This window comes from Halichoerus grypus, chromosome 9 (assembly GCF_964656455.1).
Source record: "Halichoerus grypus chromosome 9, mHalGry1.hap1.1, whole genome shotgun sequence".
Classification (NCBI taxonomy): domain Eukaryota; kingdom Metazoa; phylum Chordata; class Mammalia; order Carnivora; family Phocidae; genus Halichoerus; species Halichoerus grypus.
Window position 1 is genome coordinate 61,813,647 of NC_135720.1, and position 26,248 is coordinate 61,839,894.

Consider the following 26,248-nt stretch of genomic DNA (forward strand, 5'->3'; position numbering starts at 1 on the left):
AATTCTAGTCCATTTGCCTGGGATCCCAACACTATGCCTACCTCTGATCTCCCTAATGGGGCTGGACCCTAGATTTCTAGTTCTGTCTGGATCTGTTTTCCCTCTGCCTGTCTATAATTATTTACTCTCACCAGATACTTCTATGGCTGGGTCCCTACTCATTTTAAAAGTGTCTGTGATGTTAATGGGAGGTTGCCTCAGACTTGAAGTTCCCTTTGAACACTGGAATATGGACTTCTGGCCACACTCCCTAGGCACCAACCTTATTGCCATGTTAATCTCTCTTAGAGACATCATGAGAGAATAAAAAGAGTACTAGCCCAGGTCAATTTTCCAAGCCTTGTCCCCATCTACACCTGACTTACTATACTCATATGCTATTCAGTTCCCCAATGCCTAGTGCTAGAAACCCTATCAGTTTACTAAGACAACAAATTTAAAGAGGGAAATATTCTTTAAAGATCTACAGAAAGTTGATTCAGACTAAGGCACGAGGATTTAAAAAAACAAAACAAAACAAAAAAACAGTAGTTTAATGAATAATTAAGAATATACATTCCCTGAGCAAGAGTTCTACAGGATGGCTTGGTAAAAGAGGATGTTTGTTAAGCTAAATGGATCTAATAGTGACAAAGTGAAGCAAATTTCCAAGCTAGGTAGGGAGATATTTTCAGGCAGAAAGATCTGACCATTGTTCATTAAATCACATCCTATGAGTGACTTCAGCCAGGCAAAAATCACAACCTTACTTTCCTAGTCCCACCACTGCATGAAAATATTCCCCTTCTCACACCCTTGTTATGTACATGTGGTGACTGTATTCTCTCTTGCATTTTTCTCTATCTCTGGGAATATATTTTGTTTCCACAAACAGATTACATACTCCATATCTTACTTATCATACCAGAAATGATTTCAGTAGACAAAAAATTCTTATTGAATTGAATGGAATCTAACTGAATTGAAACAAATTAGGATAAAAGTGACTTTATACATCAGACAAACTTACTTGGCAAAGGAGTTAAATCAGATGCTTAATAGAATTCTGAGACTGAATACTTGAGGCTTGGAGAAAGGCTGACAATGATATTACCCAAACTAGAAAACAAAGTGTGGAACAACTATAATTCAAGCAAATGCTATCAGTTATGGACTGTGGTTGGCAGAATAATGGTCCCTTAAAGACATTCACCTCCTAATCCCTGGAACCCATTATCTTAAAAGCAAATGGAACTCTGTAGTGTGATTAAGAATCTTTAGATGTGAGGTTATCCTGGATTACCTAGGTGGGCACAATGTAATCACATGAGTACTGGAAATTGGAAGAGGGAAGCAGAAGAGTGGTCAAAGAGATGACAGGGAGGAATGAGAGATTTGAAGCATGAGAGGGATTCGACTTGCCTTTGCAGGCTTTGAAGATTATGGAAGGGGATCATGAGCTAAGGAATGTAAAGTGGCCTTCAGAAACTGGAAAGGCCTTTGGCTGATAAGCCAGCAAGAAATTGAGGGTCTCAGTCCTACAACAACAAGGAACTAAATTCTACCATCAACTCAAATAAGCGGGAAAGAGATTCTCCCTTAAAACCTCCAGAAAGGAACAGTCTGCCAATACTCTTGATTTTCATCTGGTGAGATCTGTCCTGGACTTCTTACCTACCAGACTGTAAAATAACAAATCTATGTTATTTTAGTCCACTAAGTTTACAGAAATGTGTTATGGCAGCGACAGGAAACTAACGAAGGGAGAGATGGTTTATATACCACCCATAGTTGGACAGTCACTAAGATTGGTTCATGTGATTGAGGGTTTAGAGTTCACACATAACTGTATGGTTTAGGGAGTACAGGCTCAAATACAGATATCAGGAGACATTTCTGAAGCAAATAGTGGGTGATCCTACCCAAAGAACTATCAAATTTAGTTCTTTTCTTCAACTCTTCTTCATTGGCTTGCTCCCCTCTAATTTTCCACCTTTTATTTAGCAATTTATTTAACATATCTTATAAGGCCTTAGGGATCCAAGGATATAACATGCAACATCTTTTCTCAAGCTCATAACTTTGTTAGTACAACAGATGTACCAACAATTTACATTGCATAAGCAAAAGAGTTGACAAAGTACTTTCACCTGCATTCTCATTTAACCCTTAGCATCTTTCTATGTAGGACATTAATTGTACTGTAGACTACAAGTAACCATTGAGTGTGAGTGCAGATGTATAGGTATGTATGTGTGTGTGTTATGTAGAAAAACACACTCAAATTGGGTCAGAAAAGGGAAAATTCTGAGAGGAAAAAAAGGATGCTCTGCTAAGCTTTATTTAGCTAGTTTGGTCTGCACAGTGTACATGTGGCCATGAGTAAGAAATATTTTACCTCCAAAGGAATTCAAAATCAAAATATCTTTTAAATGAGATTCAAAATGGACCAGAGAATTATTAGCACTAAGTACTTGCTAATCTAAATTCTATATAAACTTCTACACTGTGAGCCATTAATACTCAAAGTAGTTTTTGAATTTCTACAATACCATGTAAAAACACCAAAATTGGTTTACCAGGATTCAATGAAGAGACAGGAAGTGCATTCCTGCATACTCAACCTACAACAGACATTGTGTGGAGCACTTTACTGGCCTCACCTCCCTTAACTCAGAACAGCCCCATCAGTCACTCATCTCCTAGGTAATACCTTCATTACTGAGAAATTTGAAACTCAGGAAAAATAAGTACGCTAGTCCACTAGTAGAGTAGTATTCAAGGAAAAGCAACAATGAAGCAATAAAATTGTTCTCAGTAGGACAAACTGGACAGCCAAACAAGTAAGTCAGTTGGAGGTATGCAGTATACTGTATTAGTTTCCCATTGCTACTGTAGCAAATTACCAGAAACTTAATGGTTTAAAATAACAAATTTATTGTCATACAGCTCTGGATATAAGAAATCCAAAATCCATCTCACTGGGCTAAAGTCAAGGTGCTGGTTTCCTCTGGAGGCTCTAGAAAAAAATTTGTTTCCCTACCTTTTCCAGCTTCTAGAAGATGCCTGCTTTCCTTGGCTTGTGGTCCCTCCATCTTCAAGGCCAGCAGGATAGCATTTTCCAATCTCCTTCTCTGACCAACTTTCCTACCTCTCTCTTAAAAGGACCATTGTAATTACATTAGCCCACCCAGATAACCCAGGATAATCTCCCCATCTCAAGATTCTTTATCACCTATTCTAAATCCTTTTTACCATGTAGGATAACATAATTCACAGGTTCTGGGAGTTATCTTGAGGGGGGAAGGACTATTACTCAGCCTACCATATAAACACATGCAGATTAGGGTCAGGGGAAGACAGGGTTTAGCTAAAATCAAGGAAGTAAGAGAGTAAGTCAAAAACTGGGTGAAATGCCTAAACACGTCTGAGAGTAGGTATGAGTGTTTCCAAAATATGCTGATACAATATGCATGACTGTTAGAAGTAGGTTGGTGAAGCAATAAATCCATGCTTTTTTTTTAAAGATTTAATTTATTTACTTATTTGAGAGTGAGAGAGAGAAAGAGAAGGGAGAGTGAGAATGCACAAGCAGGGAGGTGGCAGAGGGAGAGGCAGGCTCCCCGCTAAGCAAGGAGCCCTATGCGACGCTGGGCTCGATCCCAGCACACTGGGATCATGACCTGAGCTGCAGGCAGACACTTAACTGACTGAGCCACCCAGGTGCCCCAGATCCATGCTGACTTAAGAAAGCACTCACTCAAAAAGGGACAAATTCAGTGGCAGGAAAAAAAAAAAGTGGCTGAGTCAAGACTAATGGACTAAGTGAAGTCTCTCCAGAGCTTGGGCAATAGCACTGTATTCAAGAGGCCAAGACACAATTCTCCCAACCATTGGCATTCCTATTGCTGCTCATTAACTGGTTTCAAGTTTCCCCTAAGATATTGTGGAAGATTTTGCTCCCAAATAATTACCTTAAAAGTTCTAAGCAGCTCCTGGGGGAAGAAACCTAGAGTTAGCCATCTCAGCACTACCAGGTAAAATAATCCAGAAAAGAACAAACCAGTGATGGCTCATAAAAGCTTTGAGTTCCCAGAATTCTCAAGGCCATGCCACTTATAGGTCTAAATTGCAGCCTATTACTATAAAATATAACTGTGATAAAGAAACATCATCGGTGTCAGAGACAGAGGTTAGCTTCAGAGCCCAGAAGTGTGGCCTAAGCATCCTCTCCATCTCACCTATACTGTATTACCACATACCTAACTTGTCTCGTTGCCTTCAGTCTTGCCCTTTCATACGCCCTCAGTGCCAAGATTAGCTTTCTAAAACATGTCCAGTCACTTTACTTTCCATCTTAACTTCTGATAATTCTCACAGTTGGTAAAATGAAGTATAAACTCTTTTGTTTAACACATTAAAGTCCTAAAAGTGAGGCTACCTACCATTAAAATTTTATGTTCTACTCCCCCATTCTGTGTGTTAAATACTTTTGTCGAAGTGGATGTCTCAGTATTTAAGATACCTTTCTCATTTTTATCTGTCTTTGCATATGCTATTCCTTTGGCTTGATAAAATGACCTATTCATTCACTGGCTATCCAATTCAAATGCCAATCACTCAGCAAACTTTTAAATTCTATGTTCTTTCCCATTGCTAGCATAGAGGCATAGAGAAAATGTTCCCAGTACATGGCAAACTTGAACAAAAGTTGTACCAGTATCACTTTCCAAAGGGTTCCTATCAGGTCAGGGCACAGGAAGGGCCCCCAAGAAAGTGGTTTTCAGCATGTGCTGCCCATCAGAATCAACTATGAAGCTTTGGAAAAGATAAAAAAAAATTCCTAAGTCCCACCCAAACGCACTGGATCAGATCTATGGGAGTGTTACTGAGAGAGCTTGAAAGTTTTTAGTAAGCTTCATGGGTGATTCTGATGAAGACAAGGGAATGAAGAAAGGCTGATACCACAACAGAGACAGAAAGGCCAATGCTAGTAATTGGGAGTGTGGAATCAGACCCATAGGAGGTCTATGCTAAGTTCTCAGCTATACAAGCTAAGAACTTAGGGCACCAGACGGCAAAGTCAGGAAACCAAGGTAGAAGCTCTTCTATCTGGACCAAAAAATATCAGAATTGGAGGAAGAATGGAATTCAGTAAGGAATTAGGTGCACTGGGTCTGCCCTAGACACACTGGGTACCAAACTTGGGTGAAATAGACTACAGTAGTCTCCCCTCTTATCCACGGGGGATATGTTCTAAGACCCCCAGTGGATGCCTGAAACCACAAATAGTACCAAACACTACATATATGTTTTTTTCCCTATGCATACCTATGATAAAGTTTAACTTATAAATTAAGCATAATAAGAGGTTAACAACAATAATAAACTAAAACTGTAAAAAAATTACTGTAATAAAATATATGTGAATGTGGTCTCTTTCTCTCGCTCTCAAAATACCTTATTGTACTGTACTCACTCTTCTTCTTATAATGATGTGACATGATACAATGCCTATGTGATGAGATGAAGTGAGGTGAATGACATAGGCGTTATGATGTAGCATTAAGCAACTACTGACCTTCTGATGATTCCTCAGGAGGATCATCTGCTTCCAGACCGTGGTTGAAACCACAGGAAGTGAAACCGACCATAAGAGGGCACTACTGTAATTCTAGAACTCACCAAAGAGAGACCTCTTCAAACAGCAACATTGCATCACCTAGAAACTTGTTAGAAAGGCATCTTGAGCCCCATCTCAGACCTACTGAATCAGAATCTGATTTTAACCAGATCCCCAGGTGATTTAAAAGCAACATCAAGGTTAGTAAAGCACCCAAGCCTGGTTCCAGATGATGCCAATGCTGTCTGGAGCCCATACTATGAGAACCAAGAGTCTTGACCTACAAGTGAGCAGGTGGAAAAAATTCAAACATTACCACTGTGAGAATGTGAGGGCAGGAATCGCAATCAATTACTTTATCTCAGCACTTAGCACAGGACCTTGGAAGCTGACAATATAGTCGATTGGTCGAAACCTGAGGACTTGGAGCTGGTTCAATTCTACCACTGCCACTCACCAGCTGTGTGGTATTGTCAAAACACTTAATTTCTTTGTGCTTCAGTCTCTCATCTAGAATATGGACACAGCTGCCTCATAAGAATGAGGGAAAGATAGCATGTTATTTTTGATAACATTAGAAGTGCTCAATAGATCATGAAAGGAAAATTAACAGATAATCAATAATTGATTGGTTGATATATTGACTGATTTTTGGTGAGAAAAAGAGCTCCAAAATTCTAGTGGTATAAATTATCTCATTCTGACTCATAATCTAATGAGAAGAATGGCTGAAATCTTGATGACTGGCAGACATTCCAAGCATAAGGCTTCTTAGAGTATTAATATGTGTCTCCTAAGTGGTGGGTGAAAGAAATGTCCAAAGCAAGATGAATGCCAACCTTCTTGGAGTGATGACACCAAACTGATGTTTATGGGCTCTCTTATTCTCCCCCAAATACCTACGAAGGACATTTTTTTTCATGGCTTATTTTCATTAAATTAAATTTAAATTGATTTATTTGACAATATTTTGACATTTTTGCATTTTAGAATGTTGCAAATCTGGACAAGAATCTCTTCCATAATAAACAATACGGATTCAAAGACACACATTCTGTTTTATGTTAATCCCTAAAATAGCTTCCTCATTTTTGCTTTTAAGTTTTCAAAAAACTTTCACTCCTCCTACCTCCTTTCTCCCCATAATAATGCTACAGTTGTTTTTTTTTCCTAAATCTTAGAAAAGTTTGTTATTCCTGCCTGACAGATAAGGAAATTGAAAATAATATTAAGTGCTCAAAGTGACATAGCTGGTTTGTGGCCAAAATAGGACTAGAATTCAAGTTTCCTAACTCCTCGCCATTTCTTTGAGCTACCACCAGCACCACTGCCACCATCTGATTGCCACATATTATCTTGGATCCAAGTCAAAACCAGGTCACCTGCTTAGATACTGAATTCCTCCCCTAACCAAGTGCCCTTTCCCAAAAAGCATGTTGGAAGTATCACAAAGGCAACAGCTTCCTAAACATATGTGAAAAACTTTTTTATTTTGTTAAAGTAACTTTCAGTTCTAAAAGTTAGAAGTCAAATTTGGAGGTGTGACTTACTTTTTCTTTAATTTGGATTTTTTCACAAATTATGGTGGAATATAATTTCTTTTTATTTCACTAGTTCATTCCTTCCCTAAACACTACATTTGCCTATAGATTTCTCAACTTTCTTTAAAAAAATTATCTAAACTATAAAAGGCAGTTTTAAAAGTATTATTGTGCATTTCGATTTAAAATAACAATTTTTATTAAGGATCTTAACACTTGGGTTTTGGAAATGAGTACAAATCTTAGACCAACAAATGGTAAAGCAGTGAGATCTTATTAATAGAGATTAATATTTAAATCCTCAAAAATCCCCATATAGTCCACAGCATGTTTAAAAAAAAAAAATCACTGTAAGGACTCTAATTTAGTCATTAAACTTTAGAATTAATACTATGAAATGTTTTCCCAAAGTCAGTATACATTTTTAAACTATTGCTAGTGGTTCTGGGGAGTCTCTAAAGTTATATAATTCACGACGGAACAATCCTAGAAACATTAAAGAAAAACTGACAACTCTAAACCGACAAGTGTAAGAAATTCCAAAGTTGCACTGACAATTCAGATCTACTTCCTTTCACGTCCAGATTCACTTAATATCTCATTTGATTTTCAAACCTTCTCTCAGAAGCAATTGGAACAAAACCATGAGCAAGCTCAATCTCCATTTGGGCATGTAACCCTTTTACAAACACAATTACAGCCAAACACCATTGTAACCTGATTTGCATTTGCACTAACTAAGTTACAAAGCACATTGAGAATGCCTGCTATGCATACTACAGACTTATTAGGAGGATATATTGCAGGGCTTCTGTGAACACTAATTAAAAAGGCTTTATCTTTCCCCTCTGGTCCACTGAAATTGTTCAAATGCCTCGCCTGCTACAACTTTGTTCAAAAACAGTTTTCAAACATGTGATCAGAGCTAGGCAACTATTTCAGGTGGCATGATTCTGTTTCCACAGTGGACAAGGCCGGAGAGACAAAGTTTCAGTCTAAACTTTGAGCTTCCTTTCCTTTGTTATTTTGTGTTGCAACCTTAGCATTATCCAACTGTGGACTTTTATCTGTGAATATCTAAATCCTGTCTTGTGGAAAACTAATTACTGAACCACTGAGAGCTTCATAATGTCCTGCATTTAAGTCCTGAGCATCATACATAATGCATAGGCAGCAGTCTCTGCACTCTGATTACAGAACACTGTCATTAAGTGAGCAAATTAAAGATGTGAATAATTCACTGGCTGAGCTTATTGTCAGTGCTGCATTGTGAAATTAGAATTTCTAATAAGTACTGCAATTTTTTTAACCCAATTAACACAGAGAACATCTTGAGACTGATTAGTACAATAAAAATTATTACCTTATTCTTTTGCTTCACAACAGCCAAATTAAATACTGTACTTAATTATGCAGCATTCATTCCTTCTCTGCTAAAAAAAAAAAACCTATCATTTTAATAAGAGTTCTAATATTTGTATGTGAGCTAAAAATACAGCACATGCATCTGTAGCTCACTGTCTTTTTGCAAAGTTTTTTTTAAGAGTCTAAACATCAGTATTATCACCAGTGGTGGATTATGATGACACTAGTCTATTCTTAAACCAAATATTTTACCTAAAAAACAAACAGCACACACAGAATTGACAAAGTAACTAACCTCCCCAAATTGAGTTGAATATATTATACCTCTGCTTTTTCTTGGCTCTTTAGATGCAGATTAACACAAATTTGCCCCCACTATACTGTTTGTGATTGAGGCTAAAACATATATTTAAGAAAATTAATTGTTTAGGAAAAAATCAAGTATCTGTAACAGTGGGTCTTACCTCAGATGCTCAATTAGCACACTGTGATCTGTCTCACTCCTGCCAGGCAAGTGGGAAAGTCCAGTTTATGCTCGGCATGATGATCCTACGCAGAGAGTGTCTGCTGCCATGTTAAATAAAGAAAATGATCATTTAAACCGGGGCTTTTGTCTCCCAATATTTCCTCCTGCTGCCCCTTTCGAATCAAAGCCCAGAGAGGCAGGCACATCTGGCGGCAGTCCCTGTCCCTGACCGCAGCTGCCTCTGGAGAGCTCCCCCCTTCCTTTCCAGCTCCTCTGCATCCCCTTCCTGGGCAACTTCAGCCCCCTAAAATGGGGGAAAGAAACGATGACATTGCAGGCAGAATATGAGATTGTTTGCTCAGCCTCTGCAGCCACCTCCTTCCTGTCTAGATATTTTACAGAAAGGGAATGAGAAGGGGGAAACAGCGAAGGTGCTCTGAAAATCAGTCAGACACAATGCAATAGGGAGATGGAGAGGAGGGAAAGGAGAATGAGAGAGCGAGAGAGTGTGTGTGTAAGGGGGGTGGCTGTCAGTGCAGATAAATCTGCATATGGAAATTAGGGTTATCCTGGGTACAGTTTTATTTAACTATGATCTACTGTTTTTTTAATTAGACCAGAATTTTAGCAAAGGAAAGAGAGTCTTGAAACCAGAAAGAGCAACTTCTAATTCAATAGACTTAAAATTTCATAGCATCTGCAAATAGTAGATCCAGAAGTTGTAGGAAAGAGAAAGGAACAAAAAAACCAAGGCATTTTTTCCCCTTGTTTTGTTTGATAAACAAGAAGACCTCCTACCTGTCAAAAAAAAAAAAGGAAATTAGGATGAGAATGTGAAGAATTTGCAAGGAAGAAAAAAAAGACAAAAAAAATTACCTTTCATGGTCTGTGTAAAATTTGTCCTTAAATAATAGAAGAATCATATGGGACAAAGGAATTATCAAAAGTAGATAATTGGCATTATTTATGGAAACCAGTAGCAATACATTCTGCATTTTGTGAGGCATGTTTTTTCTTTCCTTAGAGAACACCTTTCACAACTCCAACCCAAGGCAAAATGCTATAATCAGTCTGCAGATGTCACTGACACCAGCCAACTACTCCTTTTGGGGTGCTGAGGGTAAAACAATGCAGCAGAGTGACCAAAGACTACAGGAGGTTAGCTGGTGTGCCCAGCAGTGAGCCCTCCACCAGAGGTGCTGGTAGGATAGCAATTTGATCAGAAGGAAGCAAGAGTTAATTTTGTAATCTGTCAGTGGGGAATTTCGTGGAATCAACTAATGTTGACCTACTATCAAACTGTTATCAAACACCTATAACATGGCAAGCATTGTAGATAAACACTGCATGGGTCCTGCTCTCAAGAATCCAGAACTGAATGGGAAAAATAAATTAAAAATGAGATGTACTGCAGTTCTATAAACAAAGGAGTGGTTGACATAGTCTTGATTTGAGCAGTGTGAGCAGATGTCAATAACCTCAGAGCTCTCCATCCACTGAGCTGACTGGGTCCCTCAAGACCAGCTCAGGCACCCTAAGCAAGTTACTTTGTCCCTTTGAACTTTAGTTTCTTCACCTGTAAAATACCTGCTTTTTAAGTTTAAGATTATATAATAAAAATAAAACATTACGTTTTGTCTGGCTCATGATAATTGCTCAAAAAATAGCAAATCAATTCTCAGTTCATCTGGCACCTCTTCTGTGACTCTTTCCTCAACATCTGCAAACGGGCTCAGAGGCTTTTTCTGCAATGCTGCCACTGTCCTCCATTATATTATATCACTATAATTTTCAGCAGGTCTGTTGCTATACCAGAGGATCTCAACCAGGGGCCGTTTTGCCCTCTAGGGGACATTTGACAATGTCCAGAGACATTACTAATTTTGACAACTGGAGAAGGAGGGTTGCTATTGGCATCTAATAGGCAGAGAGGCCAGGGATGCTATTAATCTAGAATACACAGGACAGCTTCCCACAACAAAGAATTATCAGATGTCAATAGTGTGGCAATAAGCACAACTAAGGAACCAGGGGTCCTTAGACAAAAGGCTGATTCTAGGTCCAGGGCAGGAAATATACAGGGTAAGCCTAGAACATCTTGTGATGCTAGAAAGAACTGTTCAAAAACAAAAAACACATTGATGGGGGTATGTTACAGGGATGCAGGAACCGTTTGAAAGAGCTCCCAATAACTAAAGTTGAAATTGATTGAGCAACAAATACATAAAGTTGTTTGGGTTATAACCCAAAGTGTAATATAAATATACATGAGTCAATACTGATATAAAAAATATTGAAAAATAAATAAATGGAGGAGAAGAGACAAATCTTCCTTGCAGGAGAATTCCAAATAATTTATGTAGATAATCCTCCCTGAACAATGGGGAGCATAACTCTTCATTCCTTAAGTGCAGGCTGTTCATTGTAACTTCCATAGTGGAGGTGGGGACAGGACTCAGTGGAATAACTTTAGAGTGGAGAAGCCTGACCTAACACTACCTCAGCCAGGTGATCAAGATTAACATCAACAATGATAAATCATGATCACATATGTGCCCTAACCCCAGTCTAGTTATGATAACAACAACAAAAAAAAATCATACAAATTCCAATAGAGGGACATTCTACAAAACACCTGACAAGATTCCTCAAAACTATCAAGGGTATCAAAAATAGGAAAAGTCTGAGAAACTGTCACAGCCAAGAGGAGCCTAAGGAGATATAAACACTAAATGTAATGTAGTGTAATCCTGGACGGGATCCTTGAACAAAAAAAGGGACATTAATTAAAAACTAAAAAAAAAACCTGAATAGAGTATGAACTTTAATTAACAATGTATTAATTAATAGGTTTATTAATTGTAACTAATGTACCATCTTGATGTAAGATGTTAGTATTAGGGGAAATTTGGTACAGGGTATATGGGGACTCTCTGTGCTATCTTTGCAATGTTTCTATAAATCCAAAACTGTTCTAAAAAATAAAATGTATTAACTTTTAAAAGAGCCAATAATGCAAAAGTTAAAAAAAAAAAAAAAACCCTCCCCTATGCTGTATTATAAGCTTCTTAAAGGCAGGGGTTTTGTGGTTTTGTGGTTTGCGTTTATAGGCTCATGGTGGTAGATCATCCTCAAAAATGACCACCAACGAACCATGCCCTTAGAATTCATACTCTTGTGTATTCCCTGCCCCCCTTCAATCTGAGCTGGCCCTATACTTGCTTTTGACTAATAGAACACAACAGAAGTGATGACTTCTGAAGCTAGGTCTTAAGAAGCCTTATACTTTAGACCTGGGTGTCTTGCAATACTTGTTCTGAGACAGGTGGCCATGGGGTAAGAAGTCTGAATACACTGAGATCTCCATACAATTAAAAAGCTGGAGCTATGAAATGGGTAACCTGAGAGAAAGTGACAGAGTGTGAAGAGAAGAGAGATGTCCGGCCAGCCCCAAGGGACACCATCCACTCCAGCTGAGTCACCCAAACATGTGAGTGAGGAAACTGCATTTGTCATCTGGATCATTCAAGCCTACAGATGACTATAGCCCCAGCCTCCATTTACCTGCAATAGAATGAGAGGAACTAAACCAGAACTACTCAAATGAGCCCAATTTACTCACAAAACCATAGTAAGCCATAATAAATCACTGGTTTAAGACATTAGGTTTAGGGGTGACTTGTTATAGAGCAATAGATAAGTGCATTTTATTTAGTAGGCATTCTAGAAAAATGAGAAAGGAGTTTCTGTATTGTGGGAAAAAAATAATGGTGGAATTTCTTTCAACATTTTAGATCATTTCCATTAAAAACAAAATCTACCAGTTGGTAAATTCAATAAGATAATGGGTTTTGCACTCAGGTATAATAAAGGTAAAAGAAGAAATGTGGTTAATATATAACATAGTAAGGCCAAGCTGGGGTGGAAAGAGGAAAAAGCAAAGGTGAAAAGAAAAGGATTAGTTATGGCTTATTTTGGATATATATTTTAAAATATGCATTTTCTACTTTAATACGTTCACAATGATTTTAAAATTTATTAAGTGTCAGGCACCTTTACATGCAGTATTAGTCTCAGAAAATTATATTAGGTGAATACTACTTTAACCCCAATTTTACAGATGACAAAATAGTGTCTCAGAGTGGCTAAGTTACTTGCCCACAGGCACCCACTAGTATATGTGACCAGGATTTGGATCTTGGCTAACCACTCTAGAGCCCATTCTCTGAGCGCAGTCCAGTAGAGAAGATAAACATAAACAAAATAATCACACAAATATGTGTAAATACAAACTGTTCCGTTTTGTTCCATAAAGCAAAGGATGCTATAGTCACAAAACAGGTATCTGATCCAGTCTGGGAGTTTGGGAAGACTGTTAAAGGGTTGAGGTTCAGGGGGTTACCTGGGTTAGCAGGGCCAGGTGCTGTGTAGATAAGTGGCCCATGAACCAGAAAAAGGCAGAGATGAAAACTCATATAGAGATGTATGATTAGCTGTTGGTCAAATGTTTTTCTAAGAACTCTAGTTTATAAGGGCCCCACAAATGACTTCTCTGGGAGTCACCAGTTTGGCAATGATGGAATTTCATAGTCTGGAGGAGTGAGTGGAGAAGCACTAGAAGAGAAGGGAAAGAGAACTTAATTATTCTCCCTTTATTTAAAAAAAAAAAAATCCTCAAAAATTGTCCAGACTTATGATCTCCATTTCCCCTCTTCCATCCCTCTTAACCCACTCCTTTCATTCCTCTGAAAATGCTCTTAGTTACCAATGACCTTCATGTTGCCAAATCTACTGATCAATTCTCAATCTTCATTCTTTCAAGCTATCAGGAGTATTTGACAGAGCTGACCATCCTCCTTGAAACACTTTCTACATTTGGCTCCCCAAATACCATACTCCACTGGTTTTTCTCCCTACTCCACTGGCTACTCTACACCTCTATGTTCTTTACCAGAGCCTCCTCTCATCCCTGAGCTCTATGTGATGAAATCCTGCTGTGTTTAGCCCTTGAACTTACTCCCCATCTATATTCTTTCCCTAAATGACCTCAGTTAGTATCATGGTTCCAAATACCATCAATATGCTGATAACTCTTAAATGTATATCCCTACTTATATCTGATTTCCTGCACTGAAGACCATTATATCCAACTGCCTGCTAAATTTATCCACTTAGGTAGGTGAGCAGATTCTGGAGCTAAGCTCCCTAGATTCAGATCCTAACTTTGCCTTCCACTAGTTGGGCAAAGGAGCTATAACTTCTTTGTGAATCAGTTTCATCAATTGCAAAATGGGCACAATATTATTAATCTATCTCAGATGTGAATGAGCTAATATATTTAAAGTATGTCTCATAACAGTGCTTGGTATCTTCCAAGTGGCATATTGATAGGCACCCCAAAACAGAATTCATCTTCTTTGTGACTCTTCATCTTAGTTAATGGCATCTCCCATCACCCAGCTGTTAAGCCAAAAACTTACTCAAGCAAATAATGAAACTCTTCTCTCGCACAATTCACAACTGTTCCATCAGCTAATTCCACCAACCCCACCTTCAAGTACATCTCAACTGTATCTCACCACTTCTACTTAAGTCTAAGCTACTAAATTCTCTCACCTGGAGAATTCCAAGAGCCCACTACCAATCTCCCCACTTCCAAACTTGCCCCATATAGTTTATTCTCCCCATTGCAGTTGGAGTGATTTAGTAAGACTTGGGTTGTTTTACCCCCCATGCTCAAAACCCTCCAATGTTTTCCTATAACACTCAGAGTAAGCAGAGTCTTTACAACCAATAGGATTTGGCCCTCCCCATTACATGCCCCCTCCTAGTCTCATCATTTACCACTTGCTCTCTTTCTTACTTCTTCCGGGAACTCTTGTTCTTGCTCAAACATGCTGAACATGCTCCCCAGAGATCAACTTGGCTTGCTCCCTCACTTCACTCAGATGTCCGCTTACATGTCACTTCATCAGTGAGGCTTCTCTAGGTCTTCCTATATAAAACAGCATATCCAGCCAGGCATTCTCTAACCTCTGACTCTGCTTTATGTTTTTAATAGCACTCAATTATATTTTGTGTTTGTTTGTCATTGCCAGCCCCACCCTCCACCAGAATTTAAGCTCCATGTTAAGGCCTCACATTACTTAACTGCTCTATCTCCAGCACTTATAACAATACTTGGCATTTAGTAGCTGCTCCAAAACTATTGAACAAATGAATGTAGGTAATTTCTTCTGAACAGACTGTTAATCTCACAAATTTTAGGAAGTTGTTTTTGCCTAATCAGTTCCCATGCCCCCATCCCTACGATCCTTACTACAGTGTTTCTTCCATGTTATGCCCCAATTAAAGGTAAAATCTGGCTGTTAGTATCCTGGATTATGCCTTCCTAGGGCTGTTCCATACATGTACATTCTCAACCACCTCTCTTTTCAAAATGATAAGCAGATCTTTTCGAAATGACTAAATCACAGCTTTCCTGTGATGTTGCTGGTTTTCTATGTAGGAAGAGAAATCTAATGTCTTAGTTAAGACAGTTTAAGGAAAATGGGATAATTATTATAATAATACATCATCTCAGCTATGAATAAAAGGGTAAGAATATTGATACACCACAAAAGGTACCAGAACTAGAAAATTTAAAAAAGCCTTTAGGAGAAACTCAGCTCTTCTCTTGGTTTATTTTTGTGTTTGTTCTCAGTCTCATTCTCATTATGTTTAATTCTCTTCATCCTCTCTGGCCACAGGGTATTTCATCTGTACTCTTCTGTGCTCTTTTCTCCCCTCTCTATCTCGTTTTCTCTACTTACTTCTGCACGTGGTGGAAGGTGGCTGTGCCACAGTTCCTGAATCAGAATCACCTCAGATCAAGTGCACAGGGCAGAAGAAGCTAGCCCTTTTCAGTCCCCATTACAAATCCTCGGGAGAGAGAATCCTTTAGCTGGCCAGGGAGGCAGGGTTTTTTCCGTACATCGGGCTGCCAGGGACCTGGCCTTAAAGAAAAGAAAGTTGTGTTGAATTGAGCAGACAACCACCAAAGGGTTCTACTGCAGTTAGAAATCAGAAGTGAATAATAAGAAATATGTACAGCCTAACACTGACTAGAAGTTTTAGGGTCAGGGACCATCTTTCCTTAGTTTGGCTTAGCCATTTCTAATATCCAAAAAAACATAAAATGTATACAGTGAAAAAACAACAAAGTGCCTCCCTTCTCATCTTCCAAATTTTAACTAGTAACTGTTTCTGTGTGTGGTCTCTGTGTAACCTTGCACATATAACTTTTGCTGTAATACGTAAGTGAGTTCATATGCACTGTGAGTCTGTAACTTAAAATACATCTTAAAAAATAACAGCAAGGTGCCATTATCTCTATTTAATAAATGAAGAAAGAATTTAACAGGTTGTTTCCTATGACAACTGTCTCCCTGATTGGTCTCTGCATCTTCCTATCAAATGTGAAAATTATGTTTGATAGGTTCACCTATGGTCCACTGCTGGCCAGAATAGAGTAAGTCCACTAGAGCACATCTTATCCACCAACTGCAATTAAAAACTCTGGACAAAAACAAAAAGAATATGCCTCAGGATTCTGTAACTTAAAGAATACCAGGTATATTGGAGAGCAAAGTCAAAATCTAAAAGTCAGTATAGTGATGATGAGATTCCTGTTGTTCTTCCTTTATCTCCCCGCTTTGACCCAAGGGCAGACTGAATTGGGAAACTCCATCATGAGCATGCACAGCAAACGTTCAATAGAAACCCATCTTTCTTGCAAAAGACCAGCAAAATAGGCCACTTCTTAGCCCTTCCCCAAGTCCAGCCATAATCACAGAGCTGTACTGTTATGGTGGATGTAGGGTGAGCACTTAAAACTTCGCGCAAAACTTCACATCTTAGAATAGAAGAAGTAAGAAAAAAAATGACTTTGTTGTGCAAAGAGTGTGTCAGGGAGAGGATTCTCTCTCCTTTCATTTTTTATTTTATTTATTTATTTATTTTTACTTTTGTTCTTGTTTTTCTCTTTCCTTCCATTGCTTTTTCCAGAGGGGGCTTATCACATGGAACTACGTGGCAGTTCAAGAGGACCTCATCTGAAAGAACTCCATATTTCTATCCAGAAGAACCAGGAAAAGAGTCCCTTGGAACCAGAGAATGTAGGGGAAATTCTGGTGAGGACAGAGCTGGGAGAAATCATTTACTTCTGTGTATGAATCAATACAAGTCTCAGGCTCACCCCTAAATTGTACACATGCGAAACATAACCAAAGAAATGAATCAAAGGTTTTGCAAATTGAACATGTATATAACCCACTGCCCAAGCTTCAAACTAACCCAAGTGGCATATGCAAAGGGTAGATCCAAATAACATAACAAATACTTTGAAAACTGAAAAGCCATTCACCCACAATACTTAACAGTTTGAACCTAACTGGACTGTTGTTTCCCAAAAAACGATAAGCTTCCCCCCAAAACAAAACAAAACATTATTGAAGTATTCTAACAGAATGCCAAAGTCTCATAAAATGAAATTGTAGAACATATAATCTAAAAGTACTAAACATGTAAAAAAAACCAGCAAATCTGACCAAATTTCAAGGGAAAATATAATCAACAGATGCTAATCCTGCAATGAACAGATATTAAAATTATCAGACATTAAAGCAGGTATTACAGCCATACCTAAGATATGTTGTGGGTTCAGTTTCAGACCACTGCTATAAAGTGAATATTGCGATAAAGTGAGTCAGATGAATTTTTGGCTTCCTAATGCATACCAAAGTTATGTTTACACTAAACTGTAGTCTAGCATTATGTCTTAAAAAAAACAATGCATACACCTTAATTAAAAATACTTTATTGCTAAACAATGCTAACCATCATCTGAGCTTTTTTAGTAAATTGTAATCTTGCTGGTGGAGGATCTTGTCTTGATGTTGATGGCTGCTGACTGATCAGACTGGTGGTTGCTGAAGGTTAGGGTGGCTCTGGCAATTTCTTAAAGTAGACAACAATGCAGTTTGCTTTATTGATTGACTCTTTCTTTCACAAATGATATCTCTGTAGCACATGATTCTGTTTGATAGTATTTTACCCACAGAAGAACATTTTATCAAAATTAGTGTCAATCCTCTCAAACCCTGCTAATGCTTTATCAAGTAAGTTTATGCAATATTCTAAATTCTTTGTTGTCATTTCAACAACTTCCACAGCATCTACAACATGAACAGATTCCATCTCAAGAAACCACTCTCTTTGCTTACCCATCAGAAGCAACTCCTCATCCATTCAAGTTTTATCATGAAATTGCAGCAATTCAGTCACATCTTCAGGCTCCATTTCTAGTTCTCTTGCTATTTCTACCACATCTGCAGTTACTCCCTCCACTAGAGTCTTGAATCCCTCAAATTCAACCATGAGGGTTGGAATCCACTTCTTCCAAATTCTTATTATTGATATTTTGATCTCTTCCCATGAATCATGAATGTTCTTAATGGCTTCTAGAATGAAGGTTTTCAATTTACTTTGCAAAGATCTATCAGAGGAATCACTAACTACAGCAGCTAGAGCCTTACAAAATATATTTCTTAAGTAATAAAATTTGAAAGTCAAAACTTTGATCCATGGTTTGCAGAGTAGATGTGTTAACAGGCATAACAGCAACATTAATCTCACTATACATCTCCATCAGAGCTCTTGAGTGACCAGGTGCATTGCCAATGAGCAGTAATATTTTGAAAGGAATCTTTTTGTTCTGAGTATTAGGTCTCAAAAGTAGGCTTAAAATATTCAGTAAACCATGTTATAAATAGATGTGCTGTCATTCAGGCTTTGTTTTTCCATTATACAGCATAGGCAGAATAGATTTTTGCTGCTATAAACATCGGGGTGCATGTACCCCTTTGGATCCCTACATTTGTGTCTTTGGGGTAAATACCCAGTAGTGCAATTGCTGGGTCGTATGGTAGCTCTATTTTCAACTTTTTGAGGAACCTCCATACTGTTTTCCAGAGTGGCTGCACCAGCTTGCATTCCCACCAACAGTGTAGGAGGGTGCCCCTTTCTCCGCATCCCCACCAACATCTGTCATTTCCTGACTTGTTAATTTTAGCCGTTCTGACTGGTGTGAGGTGGTATCTCATTGAGGTTTTGATTTGGATTTCCCTGATGCTGAGCGATGTTGAGCACTTTTTCATGTGTCTGTTGGCCATTTGGATGTCTTCTTTGGAAAAATGTCTGTTCATGTCTTCTGCCCATTTCTTGATTGGATTATTTGTTCTTTGGGTGTTGAGTTTGATAAATTATTTATAGATTTTGGATACTAGCCCTTTATCTGATATGTCATTTGCAAATATCTTCTCCCATTCTGTCACTTGTCTTTTGGTTTTGTTGACTGTTTCTTTTGCTATGCAAAAGCTTTTTATCTTGATGAAGTCCCAATAGTTCATTTTTGCCCTTGCTTCCCTTGCCTTTGGCGACGTTTCTAGGAAGAAGTTGCTGCAGCTGAGGTCGAAGAGGTTCCTGCCTGTGTTCTCCTTTAGGATTTTGATGGACTCCTGTCTCACATTTACAATGGAATATTATGCAGCCATCAAAAGGAATGAAATCTTGCCATTTGCAATGATGTGGATGGAACTGGAGGGTATTATGCTGAGCGAAGTAAGTCAATCAGAGAAAGACATGTATCATATGACCTCACTGATATGAGGAATTCTTAATCTCAGGAAACAAACTGAGGGTTGCTGGAGTGGTGGGGGTGGGAGGGATGGGGTGGCTGGGTGATAGACATTGGGGAGGGTATGTGCTATGGTGAGCGCTGTGAATTGTGTAAGACTGTTGAATCACAGACCTGTACCTCTGAAACAAATAATACATTATATGTTAAAAAAAAAAAAAAAAAAGAAGAAGAAGAAGAAGAAGACGACGATAGCAGGAGGAGAAGAATGAAGGGGGGGAAATCGGAGGGGGGGAGATGAACCATGAGAGACTATGGACTCTGAGAAACAAACTGAGGGTTCTAGAGGGGAAGAGTGTGGGGGGATGGGTTAGCCTGGTGATGGGTATTAAAGAGGGCATGTTCTGCATGGAGCACTGGGTGTTATATGCAAACAATGAATCATGGAACACTACATCAAAAACTAATGATGTGGGGCGCCTGGGTGGCTCAGTCGTTAAGCGTCTGCCTTCGGCTCAGGTCATGATCCCAGGGTCCTGGGATCGAGCCCCGCATCGGGCTCCCTGCTCAGCGGGAAGCCTGTTTCTCCCTCTCCCACTCCCCTTGCTTGTGTTCCCTCTCTAGCTGTGTCTCTCTCTGTCAGATGAATAAATAAAATCTTTAAAAAAAAAAAAAAAACTAATGATGTAATGTATGGCGATTAACATAACATAAAAAAAAAGAACAGATTTTTGCATAATTCTTAAGGGCCCTAGGATGTTCAGAATGGCTAATGAACACTGACTTCAACATAAAGTCACCAGCTGCATTAGCCCCTAACAAGAGAGTCAGCCTATCCTTTGAAGCTTTGAAGCTTTGAAGCCTTGAAATCAAGCACTGATTTTAACCTCCTAGCTATAAAAGTCTTACGTGGCATCTCTCAATAGAAGGCTATTCCATCTATATTGAAAATCTATTGTTTAGTGTAGGTACCTTCTTGCATTATCTTAGGTAGATCTTCTGGATAACTTACTGCAGCTTCTACAACAGCACTTACTGCTTCACCTTGCATTTTGATGTTATAGAGATGGTTTCTTTCCTTAAACCTCATGAACCAATCTCTGCTAGCTTCAAACTTTTCTCCTACAGCTTCCTCACCTCTCTCAGCCTTCACTGAATTGGAGAGAATTAGGGTCTTGTTCTGGATTAGGCTTTGTTTTAAGGAAATGTTGTGGCTGGTTTGATCTTCTATCCAGACCATCAGTTCTGGCTCTCTCCCTTCCCAAATCTGTGCCTTGGAAAATCCATAAGATTCAGCTTCCTAAGGGAGGGAAACCTGAATGGGAAGAAATCAGAGAGGGAGACAAACCATGAGAGACTCTTGACTCCAGGAAACAAACTGAGGGTTGTGGAAAGGGAGGTGGATGGGGGAATGGGGTGACTAGGTGATGGGCATTAAGGAGGGCACGTGGTGTTATAGGCAATGAATGAATCATTGATGACTACATCATAAACTAATGATGTACTATATGTTGGCTAATTGAATTTAAATTTTAAAAAAAGATTCAGCTTCCTAAAAATCAGGAAATTAGGGTAGAGATTAATATGCAGGAAGTTTATTAAGGAGTTCTCTTGGAAACAACCACCTTTGGGCAGAGGGAGCACCAGTGTAATTTCCATGAGTCCTCAGCCAACTGATGGGAACTCTGAAGCTGGGATAACCCTTCATAGTTATCCCAAGTTAGGTCAGGAGGAGGGAAAACTGGGCATTTATACCTTCATGCCACTGCCATTGGATATCAGATGCACTGATTTGGGTAAGCAGGCTGTCTTTACTCAAAGCAATTCTAAAAAGAGTTGACAGCCCAGAGCTGACAGCAGCACTTCAGCAGCTAGGGAAACAAGTCCTTTATCCTGGAAGGAGTATCTGGGTGGCACACCACAGTGTCCTATACACTTACCTCTCAAAGTACTTTTCTGCTCTGGCACTCTTGGAGTCTTAAACTGGTGGCATCATAAGGATTAGTCAGGAAACAATGCAAAGTGAAAAAATTAAAGTCTTCATCTCACTCACCTCCCACAAAAAAAAAAAAAATAGAAAATTAAAGAAGATACTGGGTGGGGGTGGGCAGTGTGTTGCAGGGACATATTAAAACACTTTTACTTATAACTGCTGGCTTTCAGAGGGAAAAATCTTAGAGCTCCAAGGAAATTTATGCCTTTAAATAGACATTATACAACAAACCTATTAATATCACTCAGCAGTTGGCAATTTTTTTTCTATAATGGGCCAAATAATAAATAGTTTAGGTTTTGTGGACCATACACTCTTAGTTGCAACCCTCAACTCTGAAGCTCTAGGGAAAAAGCAGCCACAGACAATATGTTAACTAATGGGTATGTCTGAGTTCCAATACACTTAGAAAAACTGATGGCAGGCCAGATGTGGCCCATGGGTTATAGTTTGCTCACTGATATAACTAACATAACTGAATGACACAAAATTTAACTCATTCTCTTTCTAGACACCATAGAACACCATACAAACCCTAGAATAAATACATGACTTTCAAGTGAAAGGGGATTAAACTGTTTTCTTGTTAAGCCACTTCTATACTGAATTTTTTGTCACTTGTAGCTGCACCCAACCCACATTATTATAGAAATTTACTGTAGATTGAGTGATCAAAGAAGGCTTCTATGACAGGGAAATGTTTTAGCCTCTATAATTTAGTGCTGTTAGAAAGGAAAACCAATGGGTATTTGCCAGGGCAAATTCCCTCATATTCATGTTAACCTATCCCCTAATTTTAGTTAGAATAAAGATTGTCCTTCCCAGCTTGCCTAACTTGTAGCAAGATGTGACACAGCTAAACTAATAACAAGGAAGTACCAAAGTGGGTCAGAAATTTGGTGAAATGCCTAGGCACATCTGAGGGTGGACACTGTAGTTTCCAAAACATGGTTTCCACAATATGGTTTCCAAAATATGCTCTGTGATGCTATATGTAAACATATGTAGTATGGGCAACTTCTAGAATTGAACTTAGGGGCTTACATGCCCTTTTCCCTTTTTCTCTTTCCTGCCAGCTAGAATATATATATGTGCTGGCCACAGCAAGAGTAGCCTTCATGAACTAAGAGGTGAATTTGAAATAGAAGCCACACATTAAAGAGACACAAGATTTAAGACTCCTGAGATCCTGCTACCATGCAACACCACCAGGTCTAGACTGATTCCATGACTCTCATGTGAGAGGGAAGGATGATTTTTCTTGTTAAGCCATAGTTATTCTGAGTTTTATACCACTTGCAGCTTTACCCAACTCAAGTTATTATAGAAGTTTATGTTAAAATAAAGGGTCAACAGAAGTCTCTGTGAGGGAGAGAGGCTTTAGCTAAGATCTCATGGATGAAAAGGAGCCAGGTCTAGAAAAAGCAAGAGAAAAAAATGGTTCTGGCATAAGGCAAAGTTTGCACAAACATTTTGAGGCAGGGAAGAATGTGTGAGAACTGAAAGGCCAGTGTGGCTGATAATTTGTGAAAGAGATGGAGAGTGGTACAAGATAAGACTGTAGACATAAGAAGGGGTCAAATCACAAATATGAGCTTAGATTTCACTCTAACTATAGCTGGAGGCCACTGAAGGATTTTAAGCAAGGAAGAGTTTTGATCCAATTGGTACCTCCCCTTGGAAGCTGCAGATGACTGCCCCCTAACACCAGATCTCCAGTGGCCCTCCAGCCTCTTCCTGTTGATGTCAGCTGAGCCCCCCAGACAGTCCTCTTGGACAAGCTTCCTCTTAACACACCTCAGGTCTGGCTACCTCCCTCAGGACCCACACACTGTTTACCTACTCCAGTGGCATTACAGCCCACTCCCTCCACAGCACTTTCTCCTTGCCCTGACACCACAAGCCACTCCAGCCAACTTTCTGCCTTTAGGTTTGTCAGCATAGAGACTAGAACCTGTGTGCTTCAAATGCCAGGGGATACATGTGAGCCTTTCAAAGTGGTTCTCTGCAGTTCCCCTCTCTGGCCTTGGGGAAAAAAAAGGGAGGTGGGGAACCACTGCAGACTTCCACATGTAGTCTCTAAAGAAACCCCCACTCTTGAAACTAACCCCTAGTGAATTTTTTTAATAAAGACTAAAATTAAATGATCAACTAATGCTGATAAAATTGTAATAATGATCTAGCACCTCAGAATATTTGGTACTTTACAGTAATTTTTCTTATAGTGATGCCTCAGCTGAAACTCCAAGGCTAAGAAAGTATAATTATAACATCTTTCAAAAAGATTTCCCCCCAAAAGATACGATTATTAATAGCTGAACACCAGATACAATATTTTATTCATTTAGCCAAAAGTACTTTTAAGGATCTACTTACTATATGCAGGTACTATCCTAGATACCAAGGATAATAATGGACAAATCTCAAGTGAATAATCTAGTGAGGAGACAGATATGGACACAATTATTCTATTACAGTATGTAAAATATATTATATACATATATATATAAGTATATATATTCTATATATAAAAGTTATGAGTTATACTTGTATGACATGAAAATCTATCCCAGAAATGTTTAGTAAATAGCAGAGCATCAATACAACCTTAAGTAATCATGCTGGAATACTGCCAATTAGGGAAACTTGCCCAAGCCTTGGTGTTCAGAATTTTTATTGGGGCTCCATTATGTAGGCATGATCAAATCATAATCCATGTGGTTGATCTCAGTATCCAGGCTGACTGATACTGCATGACCCAAAGGCCCACCCTAAATCGCACTGCTGGTCTTTTGGATGAGGCCAGGTCCATCCTAAACCATTCTGTCAGACTATCCAGTGTGACCCAAGGCCCCCAGGCAAAAAGACACTTTTATCACATAAAACATCCCAAAGATTATTTAGAGATCACCTCCCATAAGCCAAGAGCAAAGGTCAAATCCCCATCTGGACCAGGTTAAATTCTATATACCTGTCAAGGCCTTGTCATTTCAAGATTCAACTGGGGAAGAATCTACTTCCCAAGCTCATTCACACTGGTTGTCAGGATTCAGCTCCTTGTGAACTGTTGAACTGAGGACCACAGTTCCTCAATGGCTGTTGGCCAGAGCCTGCCCTCAGTTTTTGTTATATGGTCCTCTCTAATATGACAGTTTACTTCATCAAAGTGAACAAGTTGAGAAGGCAAGACAGAGAAAGTGACATTGAGAGACAGTGTGAGCAAGACGGAACTCACCGTCTTTTGTAAACTAATCATAGAAGTGATATGCCGGCTTGTTTCATTTTTCCCCTCCCTTCCCCTATGACCAGAGGAGGAGACAAACCATAAGAGACTCTTAATCTCAGGAAACAAACTGAGGGTTGCTGGAGTGGAGGGGTTGGGAGGGATGGGGTGGCTGGGTGATGGACATTGGGGAGGGTATGTGCTATGGTGAGCGCTGTGAATTGTGTTAAGACTGACGAATCACAGACCTGTACCCCTGAAACAAATAATACATTATATGTTAATAAAAAAAAAAAAAAAACTGCAGAAGTTTAGATTATAAAAAAAAAAAGAAGAAGAAGAAGAAAGAAGAAGAAGTGATATGCCGGGATGTCTGGGTGGCTCAGTCGGTTAACTGTCTTTGGCTCAGGTCATGATCCCAGGGTCCTGGGATTGAGTCCTGCATCCGGCTCCTTGCTCAGCAGGGAGCCTGCTTCTCCCTCAGCCTGCCACTCCCCCTGCTTGTTTGCTCTCTTTCTGGCATATAAATAAGTGATAGGCCATCAATTTTTGCTTTATTTTATTCATTATTAGCAAGTCATTAGTTTTAGTCCACACTCAAGCAGAAAAGATCACACAAAGGCATGAATACAAGGCAGCAGAGATTCTTGGGGGCCATGTTAGAAACTGCCTACCTCAGTGGGCTTAGGGAAAAGGGTAAGGAAGAGGGAGAGATGGAAGGTAAAAAGAAGAGGGGTAATTGATGAATCAAGCTTCTGGAGGCAAAAGGAAATAAAATGAGAGCACATGCAGAAGAAGATACTAAAACATACAGAAAAATAAATGAGGATCAATAATGAAATTTTCTTGGGTCCAGATGTTTAAAGTCCCTATATGGTATACCACATTGTTAATGACCCAATGTGCTGAACAGCTGCAGGAGAACTCCTTTTACTGTATAGAAAAGTTGCTCCTTCTCAACTAACTAAACCTCCCCATTGCTACTGAAGTAGTCATTTAAATCATGGTATCTAGGCAGGGAGTAGCACTTAGAACAGTTCATTATCGCTTGCACAAAATTAGTGTAATAAAATACTGTGAATTGACAGAAAGTCAACTGAAGGTGGGTTGTACACACACTGGCAATAGACAGCTCATAGAGAAAACCTAATATTTTCATAACTGAGTTAGCTATCTTAGTGTATCCTCAATGATGGCCAATTGTTTAGTAAGATCATTAAAGCTATGTTTAGTATTGGTCAGATTTTACCAAAATGCTAAATCCAATTCTAGGCTTATAAGCAGTAACTATAAAGGTAATGTGACCCTCTGTTTCATTTAAGGCATGAAGGAATGGTCTTAAACTTTAAATAAGATTTCAGTTAAAATGGTGATAACACTTCT

At 38.9% G+C, this 26,248-nt stretch overlaps 1 protein-coding gene across 6 annotated transcripts in view; it reads right to left on the reverse strand.

Annotated features, from left to right (window-relative positions):
• The window catches only part of LOC118528227 (uncharacterized), a 938,723-nt gene that overhangs the window by 907,885 nt on the left and 4,590 nt on the right, over positions 1–26,248 (reverse strand). For 4 of the 6 annotated variants that reach the window (XM_078054967.1, XM_078054970.1, XM_078054965.1 and 1 more), the window contains exon 2: positions 8,973–9,075. The gene's annotated coding sequence lies outside the window, so the exon portion shown is untranslated. The remainder of the gene's footprint in view (positions 1–8,972; positions 9,076–26,248) is intronic. The other 2 variants (XM_078054969.1, XM_078054968.1) reach the window with 1 other exon arrangement.